This window comes from Aquarana catesbeiana, linkage group LG01 (genome assembly GCF_042186555.1).
Source record: "Aquarana catesbeiana isolate 2022-GZ linkage group LG01, ASM4218655v1, whole genome shotgun sequence".
Taxonomy (NCBI): Eukaryota; Metazoa; Chordata; class Amphibia; order Anura; family Ranidae; genus Aquarana; species Aquarana catesbeiana.
In genome coordinates this window covers 91,359,661-91,378,686 of record NC_133324.1, presented here as the reverse complement: position 1 = coordinate 91,378,686, position 19,026 = coordinate 91,359,661, and positions in this window count along the sequence as shown.

The window sequence follows — 19,026 nt, the reverse complement described above, 5'->3', positions numbered from 1 at the left end:
TTACAGTTAATAATAAAAAAAAAAGTATAGAAAGTTATATTGCAAAAAAAACAAATACAAAAAAATAAATAAAATATAATAAACACAAGAATAAAAGTAAATTTGTTTTTCGTATTTCACTGAGCCGCACAATCAACATCTTCTATAGTAGCAAAAAAAATGAAATCAACGATTTTATGAATACTGCACACATACACAGAGCTGGATTTGATTTCTCAGTAGCAGAGCAGTGGAGGGGAGCGAACAATCACGCTGAGCCTGGGATTTAGTAATAATGATGACTTCTTGTTATTTTCCTCTAAAATCTTTTTTGGGGCTGTTCAGTAAAATGAAGCTAAGTGCTAAAAGCAGTACTCATAACAGCCAATCAGACTCCGTTCTGTACTGGTATAACCGGTAAAGTGAATCTTGATTGGTTGCTACAGTTTACTGCATTTAGCTACTGACACAGAAGCCAGTTTATAAACTTTATCAAAATTCATAAAGCGAACCTCTGCTTTGCCCATGCAATTTACACAACAGGTTCACTTTAAGGCAAGATCACAGCCTGCAGAAAACGTTACCATTATAATACATGAAGTTGTTCCCATGAGTGCGTTGTGTTATGCCCTGTACACACGATCAGACATTGATCGGACATTCCGACAACAAAATCCATGGATTTTTTCCGACGGATGTTAGCTCAAACTTGTCTTGCATACACACGGTCACACAAATCTTGTCGGAAATCAAGAACGCGGCAATGTACAACACGTACAACGAGCCGAGAAAAATGAAGTTCAATAGCCAGTGCGGCTCTTCTGCTTGATTCTGAGCATGCGTGGCACTTTGTGCGTCGGAATTGTGTACACACGATTGGAATTTACGCAAACGGATTTTGTTGTCGGAAAATTTAAGAACCAGATCTCAAATTTTGTGTGACGGAAATTCCGATGGAAACTGTCCGATGGAGCCCACACACGGTCAGAATTTCTGACAACAAGCTCCGATCGCACATTAACAGGATGCACTAAAAGTGCGTTGAGTAAAGCTGCCCATCAAACATGGCAAGTTAAAACGAAGCAAAGCATTGCAACGTCGACATGTGTACCACCCTTTCCAGTGGCTGTGGTCGGCTTTAGGTGGGTGGTCGGGGGGGGGGGGTGTTAAAAACTCAGATCACATGCCTGTTTTAACTGCCTATTTGTGTCCCATATGGAAGGGGCCTTATAGTCACTGTTATGCCCCGTACACACGGTCGGATTTTCCGATGGACAATGTCCGATCGGAGCGTGTTGTCGGAAATTCTGACTGTGTGTGGGCTCCATCACACATTTTCCATCGGATTTTCCGACACACAAAGTTTGAGAGCAAGCTATAAAATTTTCCGACAACAAAATCCGTTGTCGGAAATTCCGATCGTGTATACACAAATCCGACGGACAAAGTGCCACGCATGCTCAGAATAAATAAAGAGATGAAAGCTATTGGCCACTGCCCCGTTTATAGTCCCGACGTACGTGTTTTACGTCACCGCGTTTAGAACGATCGGATTTTCCGACAACTTTGTGTGACCGTGTGTATGCAAGACAAGTTTGAGCCAACATCCGTCGGAAAAAATCCTAGGATTTTGTTGTCGGAATGTCCGAACAAAGTCCGACCGTGTGTACGGGGCATTAGTTTCAGTGTGTTTTAGATAGGATAAAAAAGGAAATATTGTCTCTGCCCCCCCCCCCCCCCATACGGGTACAGATAACAAATAATATACACATAATTCTGGTACCAAAACCAAAAATTCAGGGTGCACTTGGCCAAAACCAAAATTGACGTTTTTTAAAAAATATATATATTTTTGATAAATAATTGTATTATATTTGACTTTTTAATTATTATCATGAATTTAAATTAATATGAATTTATTGTTGGCCATTATTGGCACCTTTTGAAGTGGTGTTAAAAATCCTGCTTGCTGCATTTTTGGTCAGTTTAAAAAAAAAAAAAACGCATCTCCCCATTGACATGCAGAGAAAACGCAGCAAGAACACATAAAAAATGCACCAGTGTTGCATTTTTTAAGCATTTTTGGTCAGTTAAAAAAACAATAAGGCGCCAAAAACTCACCTCCCCATTGAATTGCAGTGAAAACGTAGCAAGAACGCATACAAAATGCACCCGTGTTGTGTTTTTGATGCATTTTTTGAGTCACATGACCTATGAAAAACACACCATAAGCACGGTCAGATCACGGTAAAATCACGGGTGTTTTTGGCAGACATTATTGGCACATTTTTTTTCTTTCAGCACAACACTAAAAACCCTTTTTTCAGCTGATGATTTTCAATGGGTGAAATTTTGGTTGCATCACTAATGGTATCCCCCTTGCATGTCAAGAGTGGGAGAATTTATTTTGGATTGTTCATTGGTGGTGGGTCATCAGAATGAAATGAACAGCTAAAATGGAACCAATGACATTTTTTTAGCCAGTTTTGCTTTGAAAATAATAATAATAATAATAAAAAAAAAATACAGATGATATCCAGATATCAATTAAAATTTATCACCAATTAAAGTCCTCATTTGTCCTAATAAAAAAATTCACCTGCATACGCCGGGTGGGTATTAAATAAAATATGGACAGTTTTACTAACACATGCCAAGGTTACAAAACTACTTATTAGGGGATTTTTTAACGTCCTTCATTAAGGGTTAAAAAAAAGTGCTGGGGGATCTTGCACTTTGTTCTTAGTAAATACGTGTTATTTCCGCCAAGAATGACTGGCAGTCAGTGAACTTTGTACTCGTCTTGTTTAAGATTCCTGGTCAGACATGGAAAGTGTTATGATATGGTAACTAGATAACACGGGAGAAATACTGCACTTAGGAAAATGACATTTCACATGTCACTGCGATACTGAAAATCTGTGACCTAAGAACATTCCTCCTTACAGATCTGTCCACATCTGTATAGAGAGCCGCTATGACGTTTTACTGTGTGTGCTGCTGTCTTACAGACGTGGGGCGTGCTGTCCCAGAGGCATGTAGAGAATGTTGTCACAAAGATGTGGGGTGTGATGTCATAGGGATGTGGGGTGTGCTGCCTTGGGGATGTGGGGTGCGATGTCATAGGGATGTGGGGTGTGATGTCATAGGGATGTGGGGTATGATGTCATAGGGATGTGGGGTATGATGTCATAGGGATGTGCGGTGTGATGTCATAGGGATGTGGGGGTGTGCTGTCATAGGGATGTGGGGTGCGATGTCATAGGGATGTGGGGGTATGATGTCATAGGGATGTGGGGTGTGATGTCATAGGGATGTGGGGTATGATGTCACAGGGATGTGGGGTGTGCTGCCATAGGGATGTGGGGTGTGATGTCATAGGGATGTGGGGGTGTGATGTCATAGGGATGTGGGGTGTGATGTCATAGGGATGTGGGGGCGATGTCATAGGGATGTGGGGTGTGATGTCATAGGGATGTGGGGGTGTGCTGCCATAGGGATGTGGGGTGCAATGTCATAGGGATGTGGGGTGCGATGTAATAGGGATGTGGGGTGTGATGTCACAAAGATGTGGGGTGCGATGTCATAGGGATGTGGGGTGCGATGTCATAGGGATGTGGGGTATGATGTCATAGGGATGTGGGGTATGATGACATAGGGATGTGGGGTGTGCTGCCATAGGGATGTGGGGGTGTGCTGTCATAGGGATGTGGGGTGTGATGTCATAGGGATGTGGGGTGTGATGTCATAGGGATGTGGAGTGTGCTGCCATAGGGATGTGGGGGTGTGCTGTCATAGGGATGTGGGGTGTGATGTCATAGGGATGTGGGGTGTGATGTCATAGGGATGTGGGGTATGATGTCATAGGGATGTGGGGTGTGCTGCCATAGGGATGGTGGGGGTGTGCTGTCATAGGGATGTGGGGTGTGATGTCATAGGGATGTGGGGTGTGATGTCATAGGGATGTGGGGTGTGATGTCATAGGGATGTGGGGGTGTGATGTCATAGGGATGTGGGGTGCGATGTCATAGAGATGTGGGGTGCGATGTCATAGAGATGTGGGGTATGATGTCAAAGGGATGTGGGGTATGATGTCATAGGGATGTGGGGTATGATGTCATAGGGATGTGGGGGTGTGCTGCCATAGGGATGTGGGGTGCAATGTCATAGGGATGTGTCATAGGGATCATCATAAATTTTGGTCAAAATGTATTCTGCTACATGTTTTGGATTAAAAAAAAAATCCCAATACGTGTATATTGATTGGTTTGTGTGAAAGTGAAAACACCTACAAACTATGGTATATATACTGGAATTTATTTATTTTTTTTATGCTACTAATGGCAGTGATCAGCGGCTTATAATGGGACTGTGATAGTGCAGCGGACAATCTGACACTAATTGACACTGAAGGGAACTGACACTGATATCAACAGTGACACCAATACAGTGATCAGTGATAATACTATACACCAGCCTTTTTCAACCAGGGTGCCGTGAGGTTTCTTTAGAGGGGCCTTGGCAAAATACTATGAAGAAGGCTGTGGCCGAAACGCGTTAGCATTATGCTGGATTGTTCATTGCTGTTGTGCTAAAATAAATATCTTTGAAAGAAGAAGCAATTGGCTTGCCGGCTCATCTTTTCTATCACACCTTGGCAAAATGCCTAAAAAATGTATCAAATATTGCATACAAGCCAGCAGGTGGAACAAGCCTGCCTTACACAAAGCCATGGGTTTTCACTATGCACCATTACGCCTTTCTAGACAGTGGCATCCTAACAACCAGTGACATCATCAGATAATAAGAAGGATGTCTGTTGCCTCCACAGCATCTTTGTCTGACCCTCCTGTGCCCCTCTCCCTCAGCACTGGGGTGACAGCTGATGGAGAGAAATTGAGGGAGAAGAGAAACATTGGAATACTAGTCAGTACCAGTGAGAAAAAGTCTATTTGCTTTGGAAGAATAAATCACCTCTAACGTTGGGTGTCCTATGTGTGGATATTGCTGCATTGTGTAAAGCTATTAGAATAGTTATTTACATTTTAAAATGGGGTGCCTCGAGATTGTCTATAATTTTAAAGGGTGCCTTGAATAAAAAAGGTTGAGAAACACTGCTATGCACTGTCACTGTACTAATGACACTGGCTGGGAAGGGGTTAACATCCAGGGAGATCAAGGGGTTAAATGCCTACCTAGCTATGTGTAATGTGTGTACAGTGTGCTGCTTTTTACTAATGATCTCTCAGTTTCTCCTCCTTGCTTTGCAGGGAGGAGAAACTGACAGATCCCTCTCTGTGTACTCTGAATGTCACTTTGCCTACAGCGGCCGCTCGTCCGTAGTACAACGTGGGCAGGTGGTCGTTAAGTGGTTAAAGCTGAACTCCAGGATAAACAAATGTGTATTCTTATTTGACTCTCGGTGTGCTTTGTGTATTTCTCCCAGATCTGTGCAGTAATCCAGTGTGAAACTTTCCCTCTCTGCAGGAGCTTCCTGTAATAAAGACCGCTTACTGCTGCTCTCTCTCCTTGTGCAGGGTGACTGGTCTTGTCTCCGCCCCCTCCTGTAGTTTTCTGGAGGCAGCCTGTAGTGGGTGGAGCCTGCAGGGCCCCACCCACAGCTCTGCTCTCTTTCCTTTTACAGGGCCACTGGTCTTGTCTCCGCCCCCTCCTGTAGTTTTCTGCAGGCAGCCTGTAGTAGGTGGAGGCTATTTACCGCACAGTGATGATGCAACTGCTACTTTTACATGGTAATATCTGGGTTTACAAAGGTATTTGGTGCACATGAACTTAAAAATCGTTTTTGTGGCTGTTATGGAATGCTGTATATTTCTATGAAAGGTTTCATGTCTGGAGCTCTCTCAGAAGCCTGCATACAATAACCCTTAGGGCTCATTTATGTCACACTCTCTCCGCTCACTGTGCGTTTCTACATGCGTGCTTGCATTTGTTTGCAGTGCATATTCAGTGTGTTTTGCAGTGCATTTTTTTTTTCATTTATTCTAATACATTTTTTTTGTAAGTTGTGTTTACATGTGCTTGCGTGTGTTTATGTGTGTTTGCACGTATTTAAGAACATTTTTGGTTCATTTTTCTCGTATATGCTTTTGTACTGTGTTTATGCAGCGTTTAGCTCCTGACTGCATCTGGTGTAAATGAGCCCCTAGGGCTGGGCAGTTGCAGTCCAGTATGTTTTTAATATGTCTCAAAAACGCACACACAGTGTTTATCATGCGTTCCAATGGCCCTAGTTCACACCAGTGCAGTTAACAAAAGCAGAACCTGCTGCATTTTTTCTGTATGGAACACAGCAAAATGCATGCAAAATGTTGTGGAATGCATGTAAATGCACTAAAAATGCACCGGAATGCACATTGCTCTGCATTTTTAAAGTGTCAAAATAAAAAAAGAAGAAAGGAACGCATTGAAAAAGCATTAAAAATGCATCAAAAATGCGTGTAAATGCATATGAAAAAACACGTCTGGAAGGCTGAAATTGTGGTATGACCCAGCCCTAAGGGCTTATTTACATCACAATCTCCGTGTTCACTGTGTGTTTCTACATGTGCGTTTACATGTGTTTGTGGTGCATTTTATTGTAATTTTTTAATTTACTTGAATTTATTTATTTTTACTAAGTTGCATTTGTGTGCATTCATGTGCATTTATGTATGTTTACATTTGTCTGTGCCGTGTTCATGTGCATTTGTGGTGCATATATGTGCGTTTCCAGTGCGTTCTGGTGCAGAAAAATGCAACATGCTAGTGGTGCACAGAAATTAAAATTCTGGTGCCGAAAACCGAAAATTCAGCATGCACATGGCCCGAAAACCAAAACTAAAACAGGCAGTTTTTTAAAAAAAAATTCTTTAATTTAATTAATGTGGCTGGCATTTTTGCATTTAAGTCAATTTTGCATTGCAGTCACTAGGGGGCGTTTTTGCATTGAACTCAGTGGGACATGATTTGCATTGAAGTCATGGGGATGCGATTTTGCATTGAACTCAGTGGGACATGATTTTGCTTTGAAGTCAATGGGACACGATTTTGAATTGCAGTCAAAAGGGGGCGTTTTTTCATTGAAGTCAGTGGGACGCATTTTTGCATTGAAGTCAAAGGGACGTGATTTGGCATTGCAGTCAATATGGGGTGTTTTTTCATTGAAGTCATGGTGACACGATTTGGCACTGCAGCCAATAGGGGGCGTTTTTGCATTGAAGTTAGTGGGACGTGATTTTGCATTGAAGTCAATGGCACGCGATTTTGCATTACAGTCAATAGGGGGCGTATTTCCATTGAAGTCAATGGGACATGATTTTGCATTACAGTCAATAGGGGGCGTATTTGCATTGAAGTCAATGGGACATGATTTTGCATTGCAGTCAATGGGATGCAATTTTGTATTGTAGTCGATAGGGGGCATTTTTGCATTGAAGTCAGCGGGGCACGATTTTGCATTGAAGTCAATAGGATGCGATTTTACATTGCAGTCAATACGGGGGCGTATTATTGCATTGAAGTCAACAAGGGGGCGTTTTTGCATTGAAGTCAATAGGATGTGATTTTGCATTGCAGTCAATATGGGGTATTTTTGTATTGAAGTCAGTGGTATGCAATTTTCATTGAAGTCAATGGGGCGCGATCCTGCATTGAAGTCAATAGGACGCAGCATGCCATTACCAGCACCTTTTTTTTTCTTTTCTATCAGAAAAACGGCAAAATATCTATTTTTAGCCGATAATTTTCGGTGGCTGATATATTGATGCATCCGTACAGCATGCTGTACTTTAAACGTATATGAAACCACTGCAATGGCTTAGTGTAATACATTCATTTTTCACGCATATGCGTTTCTACTGCGTTCATACTGCGTTTAAAATCGCACCCGATCTGCATCTGGTGTAAAGAAGCCCTTATGAGTGCACTCATGTGGTTGGCAATATCCCTGGATATACAGCAGGGTGTATTTATATTATATTATAGAGGGAGTTGCAGACTAGCTGCGTCTTCTGCAGAACAGTAAACACATAAACATACTACTAAAGAATAAATACATAAAACGCACATTAGGATGCGTTGTTCCATTGGCATCCGATGTGTTCTGTAATCACGGAATCTGCACAGAGGAAGCAGAGGACAGATCTTCCAGGAGGATGTCATGGTGATCGGACATATCTGCAAACAAATATGTTTCTTTTAGCCAGATGCCAAGAGGAGTGACGTCACCGTGTGTGATCCGTGCGCTGTCATCGATTCTCCGGGGATCACAGAGCACAACTGGAGAAAGTGCTTCATATCTACACCGAGCGAGTCTGACCATGAGTCACCGGGAGCTGACAATCTTACTGGATCATTGCACACGGACTATACAACTTCAATGGGCCTCAGATATTACAACATTGGAAGACAAGAAACAAACGAGGCCTCATGTGCACCGGAGTATGAATTAACCACTCGCTGCCCTTTTCTGGCACTTTTTGTTTGAAAATTTAAATCTGTATTTTTTGCTAGAAAATTACTTTTAACCCTCAAACATTATATATATTTTTTTTAAGCAGAGACCCTAGGGGATAAAATGGTGACTGTTGCGTTTTTTTATATCAGGCGGTATTTGCGCAGCAGCTTTTTAAACGCTTTTTATTTGGGGGGAAAAAATACATTTTAATGAATTAAGAAAAAAACAAAACAATATATACCCCGATTTTGTTTGTATAATATGAAAAATGATGTTACACCGAGTAAATAGATACCTAACAATTGCACGCGCTCGTGGAATGGTGAGGGGTATATATTTGTTGCGGTTTGCAAGTGGACATAACACCGGCATTGGTTTTTTTTTGAGGCGACGACTGGCTTTTTCAAGAAAAAGCCAGTCGTCGCCTCAAAAAAAAACCAATGCCGGTGTTATGTCCACTTGCAAACCGCAACAAATATATATACACATATTGCGGTCGGCAAGGGGTTAAGGGCACACAATTTCTGCTTTCTGGCTGTGTTTCTGCTTGCTTTTTTTTTTTTTTATGTGTTTTTGGAAAAAATGCAACATGTTCTAGTTTTGTCAACTGCACTGGAGCGCACTGCACCGGTGTGAACTAGGGCCATTGGAATCCATGTTAAATACCGTCCATGCGTTTTTAATGCAGAAAAAAAAATACGCACTGGACTGCATCTGGTATAAGTCAGCCCTTATGCTCCAAACATGCTGGATTTTTTTTGGCCAGCACTTGGTAGAATAAATGTGTCTAATGTTGCGTATGTTAAAGTGGTGTTCCGACCAAAAGTATACTTTTTAAATAAAAATACCCCTATAATACACAAGCTTAATGTATTCTAGTAAAGTTAGTCTGTAAACTAAGGTCTGTTTTGTCAGTTTATAGCAGTAGTTTGTTATTTATAAACTTACAGCAGGCCGTGGCCATCTTAAGTGTGGGCATCTGAAGCCAGACTGTATTTCTTCTTGGACCTCATCCTTGCAGATCTCGCACATGCCCAGTGCAGCACAAGCAGCGTAATAGGTTACAGGTCAGGTTTCCATAGCAACGACAGTTTCAGAGGAAGTTGCCGCCCCTTCCCAGAAGGCATTGCAAACAGGAAATGATGCGATGGGCCGCGGCCAGGGAGGAGGAAGTGAAAAATGAATACAGTAGGTGCTGAGAAAAAAATAAAAAAATATCCAATTTGTTTACAGTGCACAGTTTAGTGAGGGATGCTGAAGAGTTGTAAAAGTGGGTGGAACTCCACTTTAACCACTTCCAGCCCGGGCCTATTCTGGCTCTTCACTCCTACATGTAAAAATCATCATTTTTTTCTAGAAAATTACTCAGAACCCTCAAACATTATTTATGCTTTTTTTAGCAGAGACCCTAGAGAATAAAACAGGAAATGTTGCAACTTTTTATGTGACACAGGAAGTGGTTAAGCGCAAACGCATTCTACTGACCATAATTTTCATTTATTCTGGCCATTGGAATAAATGTATGTGCATACACATGCGTTTGTGCACATTTACAAGTGTACCCCTGTAAATTATGCTCATAACTGTATTGTAGCCCTGTAAGTTGTAAAGTGCTGCGCAAACTGTTGGTGCTATAAAAAATCCTGTAGAATAATAATAATAATAATAAGCTCCTCTCCAGATACAGCTTTGGTGCATTTTTTAATGCCTGTAAATAGCGTTGCACCGATATCGGTGCTGATACTAAGCATTTGCATGAGTGCTTGAACCCGTATGAATGCTCAATACTAAAACCGATACCTTCAGGCTCACATATGTGCGGGCCAGTTTGAAGTGCGATTTCAAAGCCTGCTCCAGTGCGGTTTCATTTAGCGGTTCAGGGTGCGATTCCAATGCAAATTGTAGTGTATGAGATTAGAAATCGCACCTGAACCGGACTGAAATCGCACATGAAACTGATGTGAAACTGATATCTCTGCAAGTGAATTCTGTGCGGTTTTCCCATCAGTTTTCATGCATGTATGGTGTGAACGAGACCTAAAAAAACTGTCACATGACACAAAAAATAGGTATCGGTAATTGGTATCGGTAAATGTAGTTAATAAAATGTATCGGTACTCGGTCTTAAAAAAACGGTTACCGATGAATCCTATAAACACTGTGCATGGACACAAAGGGTAACATAGAGCTGTGTTTACAGGCATAAAAAAGAAAAAAAATATGTTGAAAACCTATAAAAGTGGCGTTTTTTATGCCTATGTGCATAAGGCCTTAAAGCAGAGTTCCAACGACATATAGATTTTTTTTTTCCAAATCAATTTATTAGCACCATAGTATTGTAATACTTCACTGACTATTCTTTTTAATTGCGCCGCTATAGTTCTTATTTATTTCAAAAACAAACCTTATATTCTTCCTTGTTGCACAGTCCCATCTTACTTGTGGGCAGGCGAAGCCCACAAGGTTAATCTTCCGGGATACGGTGCTGCTGAATAACCAGCATGCACCGCCCGATCTCGCTCTTGCGCATTATGCACATCTCACAGCGCAGGAAACTTCTCTGGTTGCCATCACAACGGGCGGCGACGGTGGTGGCGGCTCTAAAGAACGTGATGCTAGCCCTCGGCGCTGACTCCTGGGAAAGGATGACACACATCTCCCAGGAACACTAGCGAGCGCAGGCGCTGAGGGAAATGATGTCTATCGCCGTGGAGAGGAAGTGGCAGAATACAAGGGACCCCATAGCAACAGTGCTGAAGGAGTGAGTAAAAAAATTAAAAAATATTCCAAATGTTATTGTTGAAGGAGAATGCTGTTGATTTATGTAAAGTATATTTTATGGGTGGAACTCAACTTTAAAGTGGTTGTTAAGCCACTTGTATAAAAAGCTCAAATCCCCTCGGTATTATAACAATAAGTTCCCCTGTGTCTGTGTTATATCATAAATATGCTTATCTGTACCGATAACACAGTGTCTTCCTGCTCTCAAGTGCCTCCTCTCTCCTCTCCTCTGCCCGTCTGACAGTTCCAGCAGGCGGGGCTGAGCACTGCAGCTGATGTCAGCTGGGGAGGAGAGGAGAGAGAAGAGACAGAGCCGAGGAGTCACATGATCGCAGGAAGACGCTGTTATCAGTACAGATAAGCATAATTATGATATAACACAGACACAGGGGAATTTATGCCGTGTACACACGAGCGGACTTTTCGACCGGACTGGTCCGACGGTCTATCCGACGGACTTTCGGCGGACTTCCGACGGACTTTCCGAACAAACGGACTTGCCTACACACGATCACACCAAAGCCCGACGGATTCGTACGTGATGACGTACGACCGGACTAAACTAAGGAAGTTGATAGCCAGTAGCCAATAGCTGCCCTAGCGTCGGTTTTCATCCGTCGGACTAGCATACAGACGAGCGGACTTTGCGATAGGAACTGGGTCCAGCGGAGTTCCGACGTAAAGATTTGAAACATGTTCCAAATCTAAAGTCCGGCAGATTTTCGACCGAAAAAGTCTGCTGCAGGTCCGATGAAGACCACACACGGTCGAATTGTCCGCCGGACTCGGTCCGTCGGACCAGTCCGCTCGAAAAGTCCGCTCGTGTGTACGCGTCATTATTGTTCTAATACCCTCTACAGAGGGTATGGGAGCTTTTAGGGCTCACACACACAGGACGTTTTTACAGCTGCTGTTAAGGATGTTTTTTTTTTTTTTAACTGCCTCTAAAAGCCCCTCCATGTTAGTCTATGTGTCAATGCACACATAAACTGTCAGAGGCGTTTGGAGGCATAAGCGTTTAGGGCCAGTAGCAAAAAATAGCGACAGCCTGTGCTTCCAGGAGCAGTAAAAAAGAGCTGTAAAAATGAAAAACATCAAAACCATCAAGCCACGTTTGACATTTTTAGGCGTTTTTACATTATAAAGTGTCTTTTAATGAAAAAACACCAAAAAATGTGGGAAAATGCACAATAACACATTTTTTGTTCTGTGTGCATGAGCTAAATTATGAGCAGTGGGGGGGGGGGGGGGGGGGGGGCTGACAGGAGCAGACAGTCAGAGAGGGGAGGGGTGAGAGGATGGAGGAGAGGACACAGGAGACATAGAGCAATGGTGTCAGGAGCCCTGATATATCGTTGTCAAAATACAGGGGAAGGGCCATAGCCAGGCAAGATCAGCCAGGTGTTACAAAGAGCCATATAACACAGCACAAGTGTTGTGCTGTATAACATTATTATTATTATTATATTATACAGGATTTATATAGCGCCAACAGTTTACGCAGTGCTTTACAACATTAGGGAGGACAGTACACGTACAATACAATTCAATACAGGAGGAATCAGAGGGCCCTGCTCGTTTGAGCTTATAATCTAGGAGGGAGGGTCAATGCTTTAACCACTTGATATCTGCGCTATAGCCGAATGACGGCTACAGCGCGGACCTTAATTCCCGGGAGGCCGTCATATGACGGCCCCCCCTGTGCACGCGCCCTACAGGGTGCCCACCGAGCGCGATGTGATCACCGAGTCACTGAGACTCAGGTGATCACCGATCCAAGTAAGGGGCTGGTCCCGGCCCCTTACCATGTGATCAGCTGTCAGCCAATGACAGCTGATCACATGATCAAAACAAAAGCTCTGTGATCGTTTTTTTTTTCATCCTCGCGCTGACAGTGCGAATCTCAATCCAATTGAAAATCTGTGGTGGAAGTTAAAGAAAATGGTCCATGACAAGGCTCCAACCTGCAAAGATGATTTGGCAACAGCAATCAGAGAAGGCTGGAGCCAGGTTGATGAAGAGTACTGTTTATCACTCATCAAGTCAATGCCTCAGAGACTGCAGAGACTGGCTTATAAAAGCCAGAGGTGGTGCAACAAAGTACTAGTGATGTGTTGGAGTGTTATTTTGTTTGTTTGTTTTTCATGATTCCATAATTTTTTCCTCAGAGTTGAGTGATTCCATAATTTATTCCCTGTGCTTGTTCTATAAATCTAACTGTTACTGGCCACCACAATTATTTGTCTTGATTTCTTTTAGTGTTCCTTAAAGCCAGAAAGTTGCCATTTGAAATGCCTTTAGTTTTTGGCCATGTCTGTGATCTGCTTTTTTTCTACAACAATAAACAACTGAAGGAACATCCTCAGGGACTGGTGATTCCATCATTTTTGCCAGGGGTTGTATGTCATATGGATGTAATAGTATGATGAATATCTTATTCACACACAGAATACAGCCCAGAACCGCCATGAAGTGAGTACTGCACGATGAGACCAGAAAAACTAATAACAAGAGATTGGGTACTGTCCCTCCCTCCCCGACACCCCGTATGGGATCTCACTGTATCGAAGGAGATAGACAATACACCAAACATCAATAACGACTCTACTAATACTAGGCGAGTGGAGTCCTCCATGCTCCTCCATGTCCTTGATGTCTTCTCCCATCCTCTCCTATGATTAGACGCTTGATAGGCGTCTAATAACAGCGCCTGTCGTTTCAGGCAATCAGGTGAAGGGTAACAGACCCGAGAACCTGATTGGCAGAGAGGCGGTTCAGTGTTAGGAAAGCGAATATTCATTTGCTTTTCTAACACACCTGGGTGAATTTTTTTACTCCTATTAGAGCCTATGGCTCTAATCAGGTGCTTCACAACCCCCCCCCCCGCCGCTGTAATTCATATGCCCGGCGCCCGAAAAGGGGCCAGGCGCCTGAATAAGGGGTGGCAGCGGCAGCCATGGATAGATTCATGCAATGCATTAATCTATCTATTGGTGATAGAGGGGGTGGCTGGAAAGAGGGGGCGGCACTGGTCCACAATACTCAAATGAGAGCACATAAAGCTTTATCATTGGACAGGATGAGTGAAAAAGATGGAAAAGAAGAGAAGAAAGGCAAAGAGGAAGAAAGGGTAAGAGGGCATTATGGAGCATCTTTGAGCAATAGTTTACAGCTGAAAATCACAAAGGCACTTTAATAAGATAATTCTTCCAGGGTTCCCAAACAGTGTCAAATTTATCTGAGGTATCCAGGATAAGGCTAGCAGTCTTTTCCTGGGTCATTATCCTTGATATTTTCTGTTTAGCTGCTGCAAAGGAAACTGAGGGTCGTTTCCAGGCATGGGCGATTGTTATCTTGGCCCTCAATAACATAAAATGAATACGTTTCCGTAAGGATTTATTTTTTGGGTGTTTTTGGCAGAGCTTGACCGGTTACGTTGTGTAGCAAACGGAAAATTTTATTCCATAACCCCCGAATCCGAGGGCATTCCCACCAGGTGTGAAAGAATGAACCCAAAAGGTTACATCCTCTAAAATACAGCGGGAGGAGTTTGGGAATATGTTGGCCAGTCAGGACGGAACCATATACCAGTGGGTGATAACCTTTAGATTGGCTTCCATCAAGGAGATGTTTACCATTCCTTTAAAAGCTTGTTGAAATATAGAAAACCAAATTTCCACTTCCCAGCTGACCTCCACATCCCGTTACCAGTTCAGGACATATGAGGGTTCATCCAGGTTCTCCACCAGCGATGCATAGATTAATGATATACCTCCTCTCTGATCCATGGCTTCAGAACACCATCTTTTGTAAATAGTAATTCTCAGTGGGTCGGGTTTTGAGTCCCAAATGGAGGATAGAAAGTGACGAATTTGGTGTAGGCGAAACCTTTCGGAAGGTGGTATATCCAGCTTACTGACACAGTGACCTAACCTCAATGGTCCCATAGAGGACATGAAGTGGGCAATTCTACTGTATATAAGCCCTTGTTCGTCCATCATTTAAACGCTCTAATATCTTGTCCAGGAGGGAACTAGGGGTTATTAAAAAGATGGTTTAACGGGCGGGTGTCCGAGATCAAGTGAGGAGATTTGTATAAAACGTCACATAGAGCCATCGAGTGTAAAAGGGTGGGGGCTAAAATTAGAGGTCTCTGTTTGGGGGTAGCCCATATCAAAAAGTCGAGTGTGTAATGGAACCGCCTGTCTCTCCATGTCGACCCAATCTGGTTTATTGCCGAAAGCATAGACCAGGGATATGCAATTAGCGGACCTTCAGCTGTTGCTGACCAAGTTTAGCCTATTAGCCAACACTTATAGCTAAATTTTCGCATCAACATTTAGAAGGGATATAGGGCGATACAAGGAGCATAATGTGGGGTCCTTTCCCGGCTTGGGGATCACGACTATGATCGCTTCACTCATTGTGTCAGGAAGTTTCTCAAGGTGCGTCAACGCAGAGAAGAGACTATGGAGTTTATCAACGAGTTCTGCAGGGTACTGTTTGTAGAACTCCACTGGTCCCGGAGTTTTCCCTGCCTGCATTGATTTAAGCGCCTGCATTATCTCCAAAGTCGTAATAGGGGCGTCAAGTTTGTTACGACATGTTTCGGTAAGGGTCGGAATGTCAATATCAGCCAAGTATGATGTCAGGTCGTCCTTACTGTAGTCTGCCCTAGAGGTGTAAAGGGATTTGTAGAATTCTGCAAAACAGCGATTAATCCCGTCTGGGGTATGAATCAGCTGTCAACGAGTGGATCTTAGCGCAAATTATGACATACCTACCGTCTGGGTCCAGGGCCAAATCCAAGAGCCGGAATGGAAGAGACTTCAATACCAGAATACTAACACCCCTGGAAAAACTGGAATGCATGGAGTGATAATGGTAGCCCACCCAGGGTTTTTTAAGGGCGGGTACCCTGCTCCCTATAAGGTGCTTTTCTTGGAGCACACATATATGTGAGTTATAAGCTTTAATGAATTGGAACACCAGGGAGCGTTTGACCGGGGAGTTTAACCCCCTGGTATTCCATGAAAGGATGTTAAGGGTAGACATGGGCTCCAGGGGCAAAAGAAATATCAGGATTAGTATAGATCTCGGCTCCCAAACTGGACCTCCGGACCCAAAACGGACACAACTGAAAACAATGCAATGCTGAAAAATCTAGTATTTTAGTGTATATATAAAACAAAACCAAACTAAAAACATTTGTAAGGACCCAATAACTAAAGTAAAATAAACTGGCCCCGTTAGGGGAACTTTCGCCACCATCCACCCCACCCAACCCCCCCAAACTGAGGCGGGTATGCATCCCAAACAGTTTCAGCTCGCCGGCTGCAACAGGGGGTCCGTGTAAGAGGCGAGCTTAGCCCCCCGAAACTTCTTGGGGGGGGCCAAGCAGCTCTTCAAGTGTGAGACTACCGCTGGTTTAATGTAGCAAGCTGTAAGGGACACAGAGCCAAAAGGAGAAAGGAAAACTGTAGTGCGTCCCCACAGTGAATTTGATCCAGTATTAGGTGGGCATACATAGTGTGAACTCTAATGCTCCAGGAGAGGAGCAAAACAAGCATAGAAGAACGGCAGATCACAACAATCTCCTGACCATATTCTTTGTCAGGGGCACTAACTTAAATGTCCCCAACAGGGGGTGGTTGACTTCACAACAGGTGCAACAAATACAGAACACTCTTAGAGCATCAGTAGCCTTTGTTACCCCAAACAAATTTTGTTATCTGAGATTGAAACTTCTCTAATTGTTGTTTCTTTACCGGTATGGGAAGGGAGCAAAAAAGATATAAGATTCTGGTAAAGATGGTCATTTTGATCGAGTGCACCCTACCCAACCAGGACTGATCCCCCTGTCCCCAGCTAGACATATCCGCACTCAATTTCTTAAACATGGAAGAGTAATTACTATTATATATTTGATCTATATTGGCTGATACCTTATTTGATACTCAAATAAGGAATGTGTGACGAATTCCAGGCAAATTCAAAGTGTTCTTTTAGCCTTTCAACCTGTGGCGCTGGAGTGGTGATGATTAATGCTGCCGATTTGGTCACATTTACTCGAAGTCCCGAGGCCCCCCAAAGTCCTGTAAGGGTTTAACAATATTTGGAGTAGAAATACGGGGGGGGGGGAGGGGGAGTGATGAATAATAGCAGGTAGTCCACAAACAGGGCACATTTATTAGTACTTTGGCCACATCTCACCCCATGAATGTCAGGGTTATCCCTAATTGCAATCGCCAGGGTTTCAATTACAATGGCAAAAATTAGAGGGGAGAGAGGGCACCTCTGTCAAGGATCCAAGTAACAGCTTTAAAGATGACCTGGGCTTTCTGACGATCATATAGCACCCGTAAAATTTGCACAAACTTTGGGCCAGATCCCCACCTATTGAGGACCTCGAATAGATATGACCAGTTAACTGTATCGAAAAGCTTTCTGTAAGTCCACTGAAAGTAAGAACCCCTCCTGATGAGGACCCCCATCCCAGTTTGACTGTAATAGGGATACTATATCCACGACTCTACGTATCTGATCTGGGCCTTGTCTCCCCGGGATAAATCACACCTGATCTTTGTGAACATATCTTCCTATGAATGCATCTATTGGCCAAAATTTTTGTTAGTATTTTTAGATCATTGTTAATCAGAAAAATAGGCCTATAATTACTGATATCATAGTGGTCCTTACCTGGTTTGGGGATGACCGAAACAAACGCAAGATTAGCCTCATTGTCCAGGGAAGATCCTTCTCGAAGGGAGAGTTAAAAAACCTTGTTAAGAATAGGGTAAGTGTAGGAGCAAAAACCTTATAGTATCCAGTAGAGAACCCGTTCGGTTCCAGGGCTGAGCCCTTCTTCAGGTTTTTGATCACTTCCAGTACTTCCAAGTCCGCTATTGGTTGATCTAGGGCTAGTCTATGTTCGTTTTCCAGCTTGGTGAGATTGGAAGGATGGGGTCCCTTCTCCCCCCTATATAGTTTGGCGTAGAAATCGTGAAACGCGGCCATAATCCATTAAGGATTTTGTGGGAGAGTTCCGTAGAATCATGAATCTTAGGAAAAGAGAAAGAGCAGGGCCTGGGGGTCAGCTTGGCAGCCAATTTGAGCCTATTCTGTCTTTTTGGAGGTAAAAATTGGCATTCTTCCACTGTATATGCCTCTCGCCTGGGTGGTCAATGCAAGATTTAGGGTGACCCTCCCTGATTCCAATAACATTTTAGAATGAGAAGTCAGATTTTTTTTTAATGGTTTTTAGATAGTTTAAGAAATTCCCATTCTAAGTTTGCTATATCAACCTGTCTTTCTCGTTTAAGTTTTGTGAAGAGTTAAATAATCTTACCCCCCATCACTACTTTGTGTGCTGCCCAAAGAGTTGAGGGGGGGACTTCCCCATGGTCATTAACTCGGAAGTATTCCTCTAAATCAATATCTAGCATGGTGCAGTGGATTGGTTTGCTTAAGAGAGATTTGTTCAAGCGGCATCGAAATGATCCCTCGGGACCATATGGTATCATAAGAGAGTACACTACCATCGAGTGATCTGACAGTGGGAAATCCCTAATTATCGACTTGGTGATTTTTGAGCTTGCTGTAAAGATATGGTCTATTTTCGCTAGAATTGAGTGGGGAGCAGAATAGTGAGTATAGTCTTTTGTAGCTGGGTTAAATTCCCTCCAAATATCTACTAGCCCTTGGAAGTAGAGATGTTTGGCGATCTTAAGACTTTGCTTGGGAGGACGCAGTTAGCGAGTTCGAACATTTCTAACATGTTATCCAATGCAATATTGGAGTCACCTCCCATA